This window comes from Phasianus colchicus, chromosome 4 (assembly GCF_987193195.1).
Source record: "Phasianus colchicus chromosome 4, bPhaCol1.hap1.1, whole genome shotgun sequence".
In the NCBI taxonomy this organism is placed as follows: Eukaryota; Metazoa; Chordata; class Aves; order Galliformes; family Phasianidae; genus Phasianus; species Phasianus colchicus.
Genome location: NC_143439.1, coordinates 10,230,095 through 10,243,299, shown reverse-complemented (window position 1 = coordinate 10,243,299; position 13,205 = coordinate 10,230,095). Strand labels below are relative to the sequence as shown.

Here is a 13,205-nt window from a genome sequence, read left to right as displayed (position 1 = left end):
TCAGCAGCAACTGTTTTGTGCTAGCGCATCCCAAGTGCTGCTGTAGCAAATGAAACAAACCAAACCTTATCTTCGCAAACTGAAGTTCCGTAGCATCAGCTTTCTTTCAAGTAGAAGTTAAACAAAGCAAAATATTTGCAGTAGATGTGTGTTCCCCAAGTGCTGGGTACCCGGCCAAACACGAGGATTCCTGCAAAGGGAGGTAAGCAATTACTGTACAATACAGGAAAGCGGTAATATTGTTCTAAAACAAGAAAATCTGTTTCAACGTGTTTGAAAACTCATTGCTGGTATCTGAAAAGTAATACGTTATTTTTCTAGTGCGGCATTAACAAGATAGTTCCAATTCTTGTTTAGCATTCTCCTTCCAACAACTGCAGTTTTACAGCCTTATCTGTACGAGTCTCCCACCGCTGTCCGTAGGCCCAAAGTTTTTAATGAAATGAGACAAAATGATAGCTATCATTCATTGGAAAGAAACCCTTACCCCTCGGATTCCATTCTAACACTTATATGACCTTCCTTACTAGAAATGTTTTTTTTTTTTTTTTTTTAAAGCAAAATAGGATATTTAGGTTTCATATACCTATATGTAAGTAAAAGAAGTATCTCTCCAAGCACCAAGTTTCTGCGACAGATAAAGACACATTTACAGCAGCATATTCAAAACATTAAAAAGCAGCAATATCATAGCGTGTTTTTTTTTTAAGAAACAACAGCTTCTTCTTCTGTTGAAAATATTCTAATTTGAATTCTATAAGTAAGTCACTCACCAATAAATGAACCCAATATACCAACCTTACTAGAAAGATGTTGATTAGAAGCAGTACGTGAACCAACTGTCTGTATAACAGGGTGAGCCAAGAGCCAGATTTCAGAGCCTGCTTCCGGATGAAATCACATCCTAAAAGACAAGCAGCCCAGAAACTGGCTGGAATTCTGTACTGTCGGTGCTGCTGTATCGTGCAGTCAAGGTTCCACTGCTGGCTTGCAATCTGGAGCAGTGGGAGGTTTCCTGTGTTTCAACAAAAGAAATGTTTTGACTACAGTGCACAGCAGAAACGGCAATCCTGTCAAGCTCCCAGCAGTAAACAAAATACTGTTTGCAGAGTCCCTCTTTGTGCTTTCCAGAACTGGCCTGTTACAGTGTGCCAGTTAGGAGAGTGTCTTTTTGGTTGTTGACAGCTTTGTCCTTACAGTCCAGTGTATTAATGCTGAATGTTTGTCACCCTCCATTGCCACTCCATTGTCCTGCAACAGGACCGGCGTGTCTGCGTTGGCTCTGCGTTTAAAGGCGAAAGGTGCTAATTCTAATGTTAGTAGAGGACAACGTGATAGTTGAGACTTATTTTGCCATTGGATGTGTGTGAGTTCTCCTTTGTTCAAGTTGTGTAGATAGTGTGAATGTACCACTCTAGGCCTGCTGTCACTTTTAGGAAAACAAAGCCCAGATACCCGTAACGCACACTTACTTACTATAAACAGGAAGATGCTGTGTTGCCAAATATGTGTGCTAAAACTGATAGGAGAAATACATACTTGGTGTTAAGATTAATTTTTAACGCAGCTTTCTGAAGTAGCTCAGGTAAACTGTTCTAAAAGAGCCTGTTTCTTTCTAGTGGTAATGTATAACGGTTACTGCAACTACCGAATACTCCGCTCTTAATATCTGTCTGTATGTACCAGGACCTTGAATCTGTACAAGAAGAGGGGGAATCAGCCAGACAACCACTCCCCCACTCTCTGGGCTGTACCTGGGCACGCACCTACCACTTTCTGCACGTTGCAGCTGAAGAAGTCACCGAGGTTCTGAACTGGAACTACCAACGCTCAGCTGTGGCTTTCAGATTCTAGCAAACCATGTTGATAAACTTTATGTATTTTCAGTCAATCTGAAATTGATAAAGCAAGTCATTACCTAAGCTGAAGTTCATTTGTTTCCTTTGCACTTGAAGACAGCCATGCTCCAGGACTGTTATAACTAATTTATAACATGGCACCCCTCAGAATGGCCAGGGTTGGAAGGGACCTCAGGGATCACGAGTCTCCAGCCCCCCTGCCACATGCAGGGCCACCAACCTCCACATTTAATACCAGGCCAGGCTGCCCAGGGTCCCATCTAATCTGGCCTTGAACACCTCCAGAAACGGGGCATCCACAGCCTCTCTGGGCAGCCTGTTCCAGCACCTCACCGCTCTCTCTGTAAACAAATTCGCCCTGACATCTGACCTAAATCTTCCCTCCCTCAACTTAAAACCATTTCCCCTCGTCCTGCAGTTATCTGCCCTTTCAAAGAGTTGACTCCCCTCCTGTTTGTAGGCTCCCTTTAGGTACTGGAAGGCTGCAATGAGGTCACCCCGCAGCCTTCTTTTCTCCAGGCTGAACAAGCCCAGCTCCCTCAGCCTGTCTTCATAGAGGGGGTGCTCCAGTCCCCTGATCATCTTCGTGGCTCTGCTCTGGCCAACATTCATGTATTCCCTCCAAACGGGCCAGAGTTTCACATACTGAAGTCCTGTGCTTCAGTATTTTTTTAGCTGTTACGATGCACTTCTTACAGTGCAGCTCTAAGTAATCTATTTCGGTCACTAGAGGGCAATCCACATTCGTGTATAAGAAGCTACCCGGTCCGATAGCCTTCTAGCAAGCAAAACAAAGCTCTTAGTATAACAACTGGGTTTCAGACAAACGGCTCAAGTAAAGGACAAATAAAAACAAAGTCACGTCTGATCTAACACTGCTTTTACCAGGAGTTTCCCTAGAACCTGTTAACAGCTCTGGGCAGTGAGTGAGAACACCTACCATAGGTCAATCTTTCCATTCTTTTCCGTTCTTTTCCAATCTGACCATAGTTCAGAAGTCAATAATAATGTAATATAATAATAATAATAATATAATATAATATAATATAATATAATATAATATAATATAATGTAATATAAATTATAAATAAAAAAAGTTTCCAGAGTGAGCAGCTTGGCCAAAACCAGATGAATAGACAGCAGCTATTGTGCGTTCCAGTCTGCATTGGAAACAGCTGTAGAATCAAGTCCTGAGGGGTCTCAGGTGTACAAGCATTCAATTTCTCTACTTCTGACTGAAATACTAACATAACTTCGCCTTCTCAAAACTGGGCAACTGGATCTAGAGTAGGCAGCTTTAAAGCAAAACAAGCATAGTGAAGGCAACGTGTATTTCCATGGTAGCTGAGGGAGTTTTCAGTACTGCAGTTTCAGGTACACGCACCTGAATTCTACACTTGCCTTTGGAATGCTTTTCCTTTCAGAGCCTGTAAACAAAATCCAAATCTATCATCATTTATCATGGTTTTATGATTTTTGATTATTGGTAGCCCACATCTTAACATCCTGTAGTGCGCCGGGAGCTAAAAAGTTAATGCTCCAGTTCCATGGATTGTCATTTTGCCTGGGTACCCGGTTCTAAGAAGAACTACATACCCCAGAGGGCTTTGTGTTTCCGTGTTCTGTTCAGAGGAAAAGATAAAACTGTTCACATTTTTCACAATTGAGAAGTGGCATTGATCGTCTTTTCCCATTCCCTTCTATTTCCTGATACACATACATCTGTGACTCACGGTGTCACAGAAGCTTTTGGTGTAGAGAGCATAATGGAAAGATTGTACCTTAAAAACTAAATGCAGTTTTTCAAAGTTATTATGTGTAGACCTTAAGAGCAGAACAAAGAATATCACTACTAAGGTTTTGTTCATTGTTTCTAGCATGTGCAGCCACATTTCCTTCAAAGCACAAAAGCGCAAAGGGCGGAGAAGAAGTCCATCTCATTTTTTGTACACTAGTATTATGTTAAGGCAGAACAATTCTTTGTGGATACAGTTTAACACCGTATCCTTCATTAGGAAAAGCTGCTGCATTTTTAAATCTGCATAAAAATTGGCTTCAGTATGTCAATGCGTACAGCTAAACCTCCCAAATCCTTCCCATCCTTCAGCCTACTGTCAGTTATCAGAACTCCACAGCTCTGAAATGCTTAGTAAGGCTTTCCTTAGTACAGGAAATATTATTCCAGCGTTACCAAGAATCTGGGTTTTCTGATTACGTGACTGCTGAAATACAAAGCAACTTCAACTGGGGAAACTCCACCGCAGCATCAAATCCTCGTGAAGAACGCCCTGACGAACAAACATTTCACGAGCAGATTGTCAGTGCCAGTAAAGTACGCTCGGGGTTTATGCAATTTTTTGTTCTATACCAAAATTAAAATTCAAAGTACAAAGTCTTAAAATAAGTAAAAATCCAGTGAGACAGCGACGAAGCATTGGAATGAGAAATTAGAAAGAACGCCTCAGAGTTATTCCTCTGGATTTAAGTCTCCCTGCTAATCTTGTCTATTTTGAGAAAGGTGATTCAAGCCGCTCAGATACATACGTATATCTCTTATTCAAAACTCCAGCCCCCATCTGATGAATACTCCCTATCGGAACAAACAAAACTATCAAGTTACTATCATGTACTGAATTTCAAAGGGAAATGAAGGGGGGAGTTGAGGAGCTCTATTCTAAACACCATGTTTATGTTGGGGTCGTTTTTGTCTCTATTTTCCCTCCAAACGGGCCAGAGTTTCACATAATAGAAGTATTTTCTGGAGCCACCCTTGTCACCTATTCATCTATGCTTTTCTTTGTTGTGTTTTGCTTTGTTTACAAACACCATGCTTCCTGCAGCTGTCTAACATTTTGTCATGTTGTCACATTATCCCATATTTTGTTGAGCCATCTATTTAAAAAAAAATAAATAAAACAACTCTGCTATATCCTTTGTTGAAGTTCATCCATTGTATAGAAATAGTGGTATATCATTGGATTGAATTGCTTGAAACGACTAACTGGTGGAATAGCAAATGTAAGAAATCACGCGCTGGTGAAAAGTCTTGGCTGGAGTCAATGTGAGATACAAATAGCTGAATGTTAAAACTTGGTCCTAAATAAACAAATATCAATTGTCTAAACGTCCTGCATCTAACAGTACCGCCAAATTGTGTATTTTATTGAACTGCTCTTGAGGTGAGAAGTCTGGAATGCACAACTCGTTCCGTTGCAGAACTCCAGATGATTTGTAATTTAAGTTAAAACAGGATCAATGGAAACTCAATAAATTGTCTTACGTGATGCATAAAAAGGATCTATTGGGTCTGAATTATCACAATTAGGGCGTCTAACTTTTCTTTTGATATTTTGTAGAAATTAAAAACAAGACTGGGTTGATACACTGCAATCCATTTTTCCACCTTTTTTTTTTTTTTTTCATGAAAGAACACATGCAATTTATTTTTTTAGAAAGATAGAGGGTAGGCAAACAAAGCTTACAAACACACACACATCCCTGTGAAGGAATTCCCATTTGCTTGTAAATTACCTTCGCCTTTCTGAATTATAAAAATTTGTCATTAACTGGCTATTCACCGCCACGGCTGATTCCTCTGAATTGCACTCGGTGATGTTTTAGCTAGTCTTACTTTAACAAAGAATTACTGCGTGGGGAAAAATAAAATATTATAAAATAAAAGTTGCTTAGACGTTGGCTCAGGCGTTCAAGACTCACAAGAGTTCTACAGGGGACGGAAGCCTTTCAAACAGCCAAAATCAGAGCTGGCAGCTCTAATTTTCTGGCTCAAAACCATGCTGAGGAGGCGCCGACGTCCCTTCTGCGCACGCTATTATGCCCACATGCTACCTGAAATTACTTCACCGAACCTCCCGTGTTGTTTTCTCTCACAGCAGAGCACAAATTACTGAGCACAGGTTTTTGCCAGAAGTGTTTCATCATTCCAAGTAGCCACGCTGAAGTTTTAAAAATATATTTATTTGTTTCACTCAGGAGCTGCTTAGAGTTTTACTAATTTTTGTTTTTACTAATTGCTCTCCTTTGTGCTGAACTCAAAGAAAAATATCCAGTTGACCTCAAAGAGCAAGGAATCGGGCTCACAGGGCTCACAAGGGATTTATTCCTGGACTTTTAGGGAACCTCTGTGCATCGATGATGCTAACCTACCTTGAAGTTATGAATGAACTAGGCCAGGGATCTGTTGTTAATGCCTATTTGAATTGTAAAACGTGGTGGAAAATGGCATCTGTATTTAGATCACTTGCTTGGACATTTCTCTGAAATAGTTTATCGGTTTGTATTATGCCCTCCGTAATCCATTTATATTTTGCGCATCAGTAAAACCTGTAGACAACAGAGGATATTACATGCCGATTAACACATACACATTCGTTGTCGCACAAATGACAACGACTGCAAGCGTCGGGGGGGTGAAGGAAAGCACCTATCACATCTGAGGGGCGAGGGAAAGCGGAGGGAAAGCACGTTCCAAACTTCAGTTTAAAGAGTAATCTAAGCCCTTTATTCAGATCTAGAGTCCACGTGGCTCACTGTCGGGGCCCTAACGAGGTCCGGCTGCGCCAACGAGGCAACGACTCCCAGGTGCCGCGGCCGCCCGGGCACAGCTGCGGCTCGTCGGGAGCTCAGGGCACGGCCCGCCCCGACGCCTTTTAAGCTCCGCCGGAGGCCGCTGGGAGCAGTGAGGGGGGTTTCTGAGGCTCCTTTGCCTCTGGGAGTGGGCTGCGTTCGTTTCTCCGGTCCTAGCGCTACGGGGGTTGGAAAGCAGCGTGAGGGTCTGCTTTTTAAATGGAGCGTTGGGGTTCTATTTAAGGTTCTATTTAACGTTCTCTGTTTGTTGTCTGGTTTCAGGTTGCTGCTCTCGCGGTAAGGATCAGCCCGAACCGGGGAGCGCTTCTAATAGTAATGGGTCAGCGGAGACGGTGAGCTCTCGGGAGTCGTTACGGGCTCCCGGTCTGCGGCAGGACTCTGCCGGGCCGTCGCCCTGTTCTATTTGGGGCCGGCGCAGGAGCTCTTGCCGGGCTCCCTTTGCAGTCGGAATAAACGTCGCTGTCCGGCTCCCATCGCTTTTTCAGAACGGGCTGGCAGAATCCTGGCGTAGCCCCGGGATGCTCTCAGCCCCCACAATGTTCTCTAGGGGAGTGCCTTAGTTCTTCCTGCTGTCATCGGCGGGAGCGAGCGGGACGGAGCCCTATTCTTCCAGCCTCGGTGCTGCCGGGAATAAGGAGCGGCGCGAAGCGCTGCCGAAACGCAAGTTTTTCTTTTACTGCAGGCTCAGCGAGGGCTGCGGCGGAGCGTCTCGTCAGTCCAAACCGGTGAGAGTTCGGGAGTCCCTAAGTAAGTTCTTTCTTTGGGGGGGTCTGTGTAGGGTCACTTTCACGTGGCTCATTAGAAGGGCCGGCACGGGGCTGCCGCTCAATTGCCCGAGACCGAGCACGGCCCCGGGGCGGCCTCAGCCCCTCCCACTCCTATTAGCGGGTGCTAATGGGGTGGGACAGTGTATTCCTCTGCTTTTCTTAGGAAAGACGGCGCGGTGAGGTGGTGGAGCATCATCTCTCTTCCCGTGAGAGAACAGGAATGTATTGTGCCCCGCCTCGGGAGGAGTGAAGAACTAAGCGGAGCGGTTGCGTGCGAGGCTGAAACGGCAGGTAAATGTGGGTTACATCACTGGGGGTTTTGGTTACAGACCAGCGTGGGGATGTTGATGAGACCTTCTGCACACAGCTGAAAGTAGCCTCGCAGCTGTGGGCATTTCTTCTCAAGTTAAATTCAAGCCACCGTGCCAGCTGTTCTCGTTCCAGGAGGCTCCTGCAATGTGCTGAAGGAAGAACTTTGGACACGGGTGATGGAGGAGCGCCTCTGGAGTTTGCTCTCCCTGTTGAGGAAGTGAAGACTGGGGTGGCCTTGTGTGACAGAATTCAGGATTTTGTGTGGAAGATGTGGAGTAGGACTTACAGGAAGAGAACTGAGTCCTCTTAGAGGACCTATGTGGAGGTATGTCCTGCTAAAGCATCAGAAGGGGTCCTGTGAGCAGTGGTTAACACTGGAGTGTTACTACCTCTGCATTTCAAAGAGTAGGAAGCTGAGCAGAAATGGCAGATCCTCAGGGGTGAATGAGGAACTTGCAGATAAACTAAAAGGGGAGAAGGTAAAGATGGGATGAGGAAGGCTATGACTCACTTAATAACGCCTTTGGGAGGGAGATCAGGGCTAACAAAGTTGTGCGTTTCTCAAAGCGAACAGAAGATTAGGGAACAAGTGGGCCTCTGCTTTATAAAGTGGGGGCCCTGGTAATGGGGGATGTGAGAGAGGGAGAGGAGGTACCAGATGTGTTTTTTTTTCCAGTGGCTGCTGCTGAGATTGCTCCTTGGTAATACCAGAGGAAAGAGTCTTTGAGGAAGGGCGACTTCCTCTTGCTTGCAGAGGACTTGGTTAAAGATCATGTAAGTAAAGTTGATGGCTGCAGGCCTCTGGCCCTAATGGGGTGTGCCTGTGAGTACTGTGGCAGAAGCGATTGCCAAGTGGCTCTCTGTCATGTTCCCTATGATCTTATAGGAAAGATGCTGGAGGACTTGGAAGATGGCCAGCGTCACTGCAGCTTTCAGATGGGGTGAGAAGGATGGCCTGTGCAAAGGTAGGCTGGTTAGCCTTGACTCCATCCCCAAGAAGATGATGGAACAACTTCTAGATACCATCACCAAGTGACAGAAAGAGAAGAAACTTCTAAGGAGCACTCAAGGTGGATTTGCTGAGGGGAAATCATGCCAGACTGACAAGGTAGCCTTATGTGTTGTTACTGTCTGGTTTTTCTTGGACAAGGGAGAAGATTGCTACTGTTATTAAATATCTGTTGTGCAGGAGTCTAGCTGATGGGGATTGGCTCATTTGGACAGCATTCATGGATCAGAACTCCTATATGAATGGGAGGAAGAATAATTTCACTGTGTGAGTGGTGGGATAGGCTGCTGAGTCCCCTGCTCTGGTTGAGGGAATGGGACCTCTCTGATCCCTATGGTTCTGTGATTCTGTTATTTTTTGCAGGGTGATGGCTGCAAGAGGTGCATCCTACCCTGGTGGCCCCTCAGAGGATGTTTGTGGAGGTCTTCTTACAGGTCTGGGGCTGGAGTGAGGTGAGCTGTGTCCTTGACCTGCATGTGCTGCCTCTGGGTGCTTTTGTTTCAGGCCTGAAGGTGTGGCAGATCTTCTGGAGGAGTGAGGGATGTGCCACAAGCAATGGTGGAGGGGCTTTGGTGGCTCTTTTCTGCAGAGTTTACTGTTTTGTGTTACAGGGGTGGTCTAGCATTCCAGAGTTGCCTGCTGTCATGTGGTCTTGGTGCCTTAGGAGGATTGTGACCCTGGAGTGGTGGCTGAGGCAACAGGTAGGCATGTTTTGTAATGCTTAGGGTGCTTTTGTTTTCTTTGAGGTTGAAGCAGTGACTTGTTTTGAGTTTTGTGGTGGTTGGGGGGGGGGTTTGGTTGTTTTTTTTTTTTTGGGTGCTGGACACTGGGATTTGCACTATCTCAAAGAGATTATTTTTTTTTGGGTGGGGGGTGGGATGGTCAATCTTGGAAGTTTTTTTTGCTGGAGGGGAGGGGTGCTGGGGCCCTCCCCTGGAGGGGAGGGGTGCTGGGGCCCTCCCCTGGAGGGGAGGGGTGCTGGGGCCCTCCCCTGGAGGGGAGGGGTGCTGGGGCCCTCCCCTGGAGGGGAGGGGTGCTGGGGCCCTCCCCTGGAGGGGAGGGGTGCTGGGGCCCTCCCCTGGAGGGGAGGGGTGCTGGGGCCCTCCCCTGGAGGGGAGGGGTGCTGGGGCCCTCCCCTGGAGGGGAGGGGTGCTGGGGCCCTCCCCTGGAGGGGAGGGGTGCTGGGGCCCTCCCCTGGAGGGGAGGGGTGCTGGGGCCCTCCCCTGGAGGGGAGGGGTGCTGGGGCCCTCCCCTGGAGGGGAGGGGTGCTGGGGCCCTCCCCTGGAGGGGAGGGGTGCTGGGGCCCTCCCCTGGAGGGGAGGGGTGCTGGGGCCCTCCCCTGGAGGGGAGGGGTGCTGGGGCCCTCCCCTGGAGGGGAGGGGTGCTGGGGCCCTCCCCTGGAGGGGAGGGGTGCTGGGGCCCTCCCCTGGAGGGGAGGGGTGCTGGGGCCCTCCCCTGGAGGGGAGGGGTGCTGGGGCCCTCCCCTGGAGGGGAGGGGTGCTGGATTTTGGTGATCCATGGTTACCTAGGAGGAAAGTGCTCTCTACAATTTTTTCTCAGGAGTAGCTGACAAAAAAGTCAGTCCAATGGGAAATAAAAAAGGAAATGGTCTATGAAGCTTCCTTACCTGAGAAGGCTGTGAGACCAAATCAGTTTTCAGTTCTGGAGGGTTCTTTGCTTTTGTCTATGTCATGGAGTGGTTTTAATCATAGTGCTTAAGATGCCTCTTGTGAGAAGTCCTGAATTGTATCAGTAGGCAGGTAGCTTAGAGACTTAAAGCTGCCAATTTAAATGGCAAATAAATGTTTCTCCCTTTTTAAGAGAAACTCCATCTGTTCTTCTACAGCTTTGCTTCAATAAGAACATCTATGCATAGCTCTGTTTTTCCCATTTCCATGTGTGCTTCCCCAAATACTGGTAACAACTAAGGTTGCTTCCATATGGTGGGAAGCAGGTGATGATGCATCCGTCTTAGAATTATCAGCTTTTGTGTGGTGGTTCTTCTTTGTTTTCTGGAAAGGCTATTTCTACCAAAGGCAAAAATGCTCTGTAAGAATTACTTTTCTTAAGACTCTGTACCGAAGTGGAATGGCTAAATGCAGCTACCTTTAAGTTTTTGTAGAGACCTGTCTGTCTTCAACTTAACACAACAACAAATTATAACTTTCTTTGGAGAAAGAGAGACTGTCCTGGTTATTTCTGCACTTAAGGCTTATTTGCTTGCTACTGACCTTAGCTTATTTCAGGGGGCAAGAAAGGGGAGAGAAATTACCCCTCTTGCAATCAATTTAGCATTGTATGTTCTCTTAAAAATAAAACTGGAAATACTTAAATCAATAACAAACATTTTTACAAGTTATCTACTTCAAAATTATAATGTATAAAACTTGCATTACTCACTGAATGAAACTGTCTGGCCTGTTTCCTGTATTTGTATTGTTGCAGCTGAATCTTTGAATAGTATTCTTTCTTGAATTTGGTAGAGCTTCCTGAACTTGAAGGCAAGTGTAGCTCCGCTCTCCAGGCCAAACATAAACTGTTTCATACAGCTGTTTTTTTTTAAGTTAAGCACACTGAGTTATCTCTGGTTTCCAGCTAGATAAAAACTCATTAGAATTAAGTAAGCCCTTCATGTCAGCTTTTAGGAAGTTGGTTCCGATGAAGGTTCCTCTGAACTTTCATCCCCAGCTGAGCCCAAGCTGTAATGCAAACAACACAAAGCTGTCCTCTTCTGCATTTACCTTTCCTGTAAAAGAAAGTGAACTGCATTTGGTTTCTACTCTTGTGAAATGTTTGCAAGCACTGTATTGCATCTCTATATATTACTCCTTTGCTTCGTTGTTAATATCTCATTCAGCAAGACAATTAACTAACTCAGGATAGAAAATGGAGCAAGTTTACTTAGCTGTGATACTGCCCTACCATAACTGCAGTTTTGTTTAAGCGATTAGTTTATTTTGTTCACTAATTCAAGATGGCTGGAGTAATTACATGTAATTCCTCAGGGGAAGTAAAACACATTTTAGAAGCCCTCAAGGTAAGTTCTACTACTGGGCTTTTGGAGGGAAGTTTTCAATAAGAAGTTTATAAATGCAGTTAAGTGTTTGTGTTTTTATTTACAGAATCATGAAGGGGCCTTTATCTCCTAGCTCTGTGTGAGACCCTCTAAAGTTCCATTTCCAAAAGCACTGACCAAGCAATTAAATAACTCATAACTGGGGATGGGACTGCTGCCCCAGTGCCTGCAACCATCTGGGGAAGAAACTCATCATGCTTTCCTCCTGTTTTAGCACTGCTTCCTTTTGTGAGGAGCTGTAGGGCTGCTGTGAAACCTCCCCTCAGCCTTCTCTGGACTGAACTGACTCTAGGACCTGAGCAGCTTGTCAAATCTTGCCCACCTGCCCTCTCTGCCCTGTATCACAGAAGCAGAAAGGTCACTCAGGTCAACTAGTCCAACTGCTCACTGCCCCACTGTTAACCTATGAAACTCAATGCAACACCAACCCTTTTCATAAATACCTCCAGGAACAGTGACTCCTCCAGCTCCCGAGCCTGTTCCAACACCTCAGTGCTCTTTTTGACAATAAATTTTTCCTTGTTCATCCTGAACCTCCTGTCATAACTTAGGGCTGCCCCGTAGCACTAAGCTACCTGGGAAAAGAAGCTGCCCCTTACTTCACTGCAGCCTCCTTTCATGTAGTTGTGGAGAGTAAGCTTTAGCCCTCCTTTGGACACTTTCATACAGATTTGGTTATTTTTAATACTATGGAGCCCAAAACTGTGCACAGCAAAGTGAGGCTGCACCGCTCATGTGGTGTGACCAGGCCCAATGCACTACAGGGTACAGTTGGTCCTCTTGGGTGCTGGGGTGTGCTGCTGGCTTGAATTTAACTTGCCCTTGTCCGCAGCTCTCAGATTCCTTCCCTGGGGCAGTTCACCAGCCTCTCATCCTCCAGTCTGTACATATGACCAGCAGAGACCCATCCCAGGCGTGGAAACTCAAAGTTCATGTGGTTGGTGACTGTACAGCATACGACTGTATCATTATCTCTGTACAAAGCCTTTCTACCCATGAGAAGCCTAAAGATCCTCCTTATTTAGTGTCATCAGCAAACTCACTTGATGCACGTTCAAGTCCCCTATCCAGAAACTGAGAACCGGCTCCTAAAACAAGCCCTGTGGAACCTGACCAGCAACTGCCCACCAGCCTCTTGCGATCCTGTTTAACACTTCAAACCTCTTTTTTATGGGGGCAAATAACAGGCCACTTTTGTTTGTTTTAAAAATTGCAGTTGGGAATGCTGACAGGCATTTTTCTAACAGACTCTGACAGATAATACACACTTAGAGCTAAACTAAATGTGAAGGCATGTAGTTTGTGTGATCCAGGCATTCTCTTAAGCAGCTGGATGTTGCTGAGCAGTGATTAACACATGCGAATAGTTATAAAACAAGGAGACTGCAATTACTGAATGAGAACACATTAGACTGTTGAAGTTAATGGACACAGTCTTCAAATACTTAAACATAATGAGGAATCTTAATTGGCAATTAATTAATAGCTAATGACTAAAGATTTCCTCCTGCAAACAGCTGGCTATTTTTAACCGCTGCAATCCAAGTCATTTCAATATTCAAATTTTATGCATA

General features: G+C 45.5%; 2 long non-coding RNA genes across 6 annotated transcripts; one reads left to right on the top strand and one right to left on the bottom strand.

The window, feature by feature from the left end:
- The first annotated feature begins 6,292 nt into the window (after positions 1 to 6,292).
- LOC116226153 (uncharacterized) lies at positions 6,293 to 9,340 on the top strand. Of its 5 annotated transcripts, none has more exons than XR_016466315.1 (9): positions 6,293 to 6,646; positions 6,729 to 6,799; positions 7,150 to 7,192; positions 7,398 to 7,525; positions 7,679 to 7,871; positions 8,223 to 8,320; positions 8,433 to 8,654; positions 8,736 to 8,822; positions 8,919 to 9,340. It is a non-coding gene; the product is annotated as an uncharacterized LOC116226153 (long non-coding RNA). The 5 variants fall into 5 exon arrangements; XR_016466316.1 differs by having other exon boundaries at positions 8,433 to 8,822; positions 8,919 to 9,007; positions 9,167 to 9,340; XR_016466318.1 differs by lacking the exon at positions 8,736 to 8,822.
- A 129-nt stretch (positions 9,341 to 9,469) lies between these two features.
- On the bottom strand, positions 9,470 to 11,732 carry LOC149918046 (uncharacterized). Its single transcript, XR_016466313.1, has 3 exons — positions 11,676 to 11,732; positions 10,956 to 11,301; positions 9,470 to 10,582 (listed from the first exon to the last, which is right to left on the bottom strand). It is a non-coding gene; the product is annotated as an uncharacterized LOC149918046 (long non-coding RNA).
- Positions 11,733 to 13,205: the final 1,473 nt, after the last annotated feature.